At 43.2% G+C, this 2,454-nt stretch overlaps 1 protein-coding gene across 2 annotated transcripts in view; it reads right to left on the reverse strand.

Annotated features, from left to right (window-relative positions):
* The window catches only part of LOC138976252 (sulfotransferase 1A2-like), a 7,874-nt gene extending 6,924 nt beyond the window's left edge, over positions 1 to 950 (reverse strand). For both annotated transcript variants that reach the window (XM_070349091.1, XM_070349089.1), the window contains exon 1: positions 535 to 950. The gene's annotated coding sequence lies outside the window, so the exon portion shown is untranslated. The remainder of the gene's footprint in view (positions 1 to 534) is intronic.
* Between the last annotated feature and the right edge of the window lie 1,504 nt (positions 951 to 2,454).

The raw sequence follows: 2,454 nt of genomic DNA on the forward strand, positions 1-2,454 counted from the left end.
TGTGTGTGTGTGTGTGTGCGGTGTGTGTGTGTGTGTGTGTGTGCAGTGTGTGTGTGTGTGTGTGTGCGGTGTGTGTGTGTTTGTGTGAGTGTGTGTGTGTGTGTGTGCGTGTGTTTGGCTGTGTGTGTGTGTATGTGTGTGTGTGTGTGTGCGTGTATGTGTGTGCGTGCGTGCGTGCGTACGTGTGTCTGTGTTAGTGTGTGTATATATATGTGTGCGTGCGTGCGTGCGTGCATGTGTCTGTCACGTCTGTCTGTCTGTCTATGTTTAAGCCATGAAGCGTCTAGTCTGTCACCAGTGTGTCTCTGTCGTGGTCATTACAGCACGTGAAACAATCAAAAGCCAAGTGACATGCAGTGAAACTAAAAAGAACCTTCAGCTTGCACCTAACAATGAACACATAAATTTAACATCACCACCAACAAAGCCCCTCACCACTGCCGGTTCTGTAGTTTGCACATAAATCTAACATCACCAGAATGTAACACATAAATCTAACATCACCACCAACAAAGCCTTTCAACGGTCACTCACCGCTGATCCACGTATTCTGTAGCCCGTCACTTAGTGTGTGTCCGTTCGTGTAAAATGCGAGTCGTTGTCTGGTCTTCTGTGCCGGTGCTGAAGTAGTTTTTTTGTAGGCTGATAAAAACAACAACTAGAACGCTCTTCGGTGCGTCTATCTAACACGTTGCAATGCGGAGTTGTCCGTTCGTGTAAAATGCGAGTCGTTGTCTGGTCTTCTGTGCCGGTGCTGAAGTAGTTGTTTAATTTGTAGGCTGATAAAAACAACAACTAGAACGCTCTTCGGTGCGTCTATCTAACACGTTGCAATGCGGAGTTGTCCGTTCGTGTAAAATGCGAGTCGTTGTTTGGTCTTCTGTGTCGGTGCAAAAGTAGTTTTTTTGTAGGCTGAAAATAACCCTAGAAGGCTTGCCGGTGCGTTAATCTCTGCAGTGCGTTATCTGTGTCAGTGTGTGTGTGTGTGTGTGTGTGTGTGTGTTCTCTCTCTCTCTCTGTCTCTCTCTCTCTCTCTCACCCACTTTCCCCCTCCATCTCTCCCTCTTCCTCTCTGCATGACGAAATTAATCCAGACACACCTTCTTTGCCACTTATCTCTTCACTACTTTGACCAGCGCAGTCGTGTTCTTTGGTCACACTGACTGATGTTAGCCGTTGTATGTATTGGATGCTAGAAATGAGACAAACTTTTCGCGCTGCACACTGCAGTGAGACTCGTGCGTTTTGCCTTTGGTGTGAGACTCGTGACCTTTCTGATGCGGTTTGCTATGTCGACACAGTTGTACTTGTGCTGAAAAAATGGGGTCAATGTTGGGTGCACATGTTGATTGTGGAAGGCCAGTTGTGCCTGTTTACATTCAGTCAAGGAATGACTGAATAATTTAACAAGAGCGGAGAGCGAGGTTTGTCTCCCGATGTATGTGTGTTTGTGTGTATGTGACGAGCATTTCTCAGAACCTACCCGACGGATTTTTCCTTTCAATCAATGAAACAATAAGATTATATAACACACTTGGTATCTGTGTGTTTGAGTGTACATGGGACTGAATAATTAATCTGTGGTGCAGAAAATGAACACTTACTTTTGGGGCGAAATCTTACATAAATGGACAAGAATAACTATAATGTATTAAACATTGCTGTTGTGTTTGCGGTGTCAAATTTTGCGACATCAATATAGTCGTGTCTCCATGCTGTTTCCACACACACAGACACACGCACAGACACACACACACACACACACACACACACACACACACACACACACACACACACACACACACACGTACACCACGACCCTCGTCTCGATTCCCCCTCTATGTTAAAACATGTAGTCAAAACTTGACTAAATGTAAAAACAGTCATCGCCGAGACCATATTAAGATAGTCTCGACTAACTACACCGAAAAAACACAGGATCAAGACGAGTCGAGCTTCCGCGAAGCATGCGACTATATAACCGATTTTCTCTAATTTTGAGCAAATTTTCACAGCAAACATGACATATCTAAATAATTTTGGATACCGGAAATGGTAAAGAATACAATGCAATTAGTTTTGAATCTGTTATTAAAATATTCAATTTTGATTAAAATGTTTATAATTTTAATGAACAAATCAATTAACTAATTATTCAGCTTCCAAGCTGAAATAAAATCGTATAGTCCGCATTGGATCATTGGTGGTTCGACAAAAATGTCGACTAATTTGATCATTTGCGACATTTATCGATAATATGGGAAAACAACGTCTGAGGATATGATCTGAAACAATTTGTATGTAAAGTTTCATGAAGATATGTCCTGTGGTTTTCTGCGAATGCCTACACACACACACACACACACACACACACACACACAACTCTCTCTCACATACACCCACACCCACACACATGCACGCACGCACGCACGCACACACACACACACACACACA

Source organism: Littorina saxatilis, linkage group LG9 (assembly GCF_037325665.1).
Source record: "Littorina saxatilis isolate snail1 linkage group LG9, US_GU_Lsax_2.0, whole genome shotgun sequence".
Taxonomy (NCBI): domain Eukaryota; kingdom Metazoa; phylum Mollusca; class Gastropoda; order Littorinimorpha; family Littorinidae; genus Littorina; species Littorina saxatilis.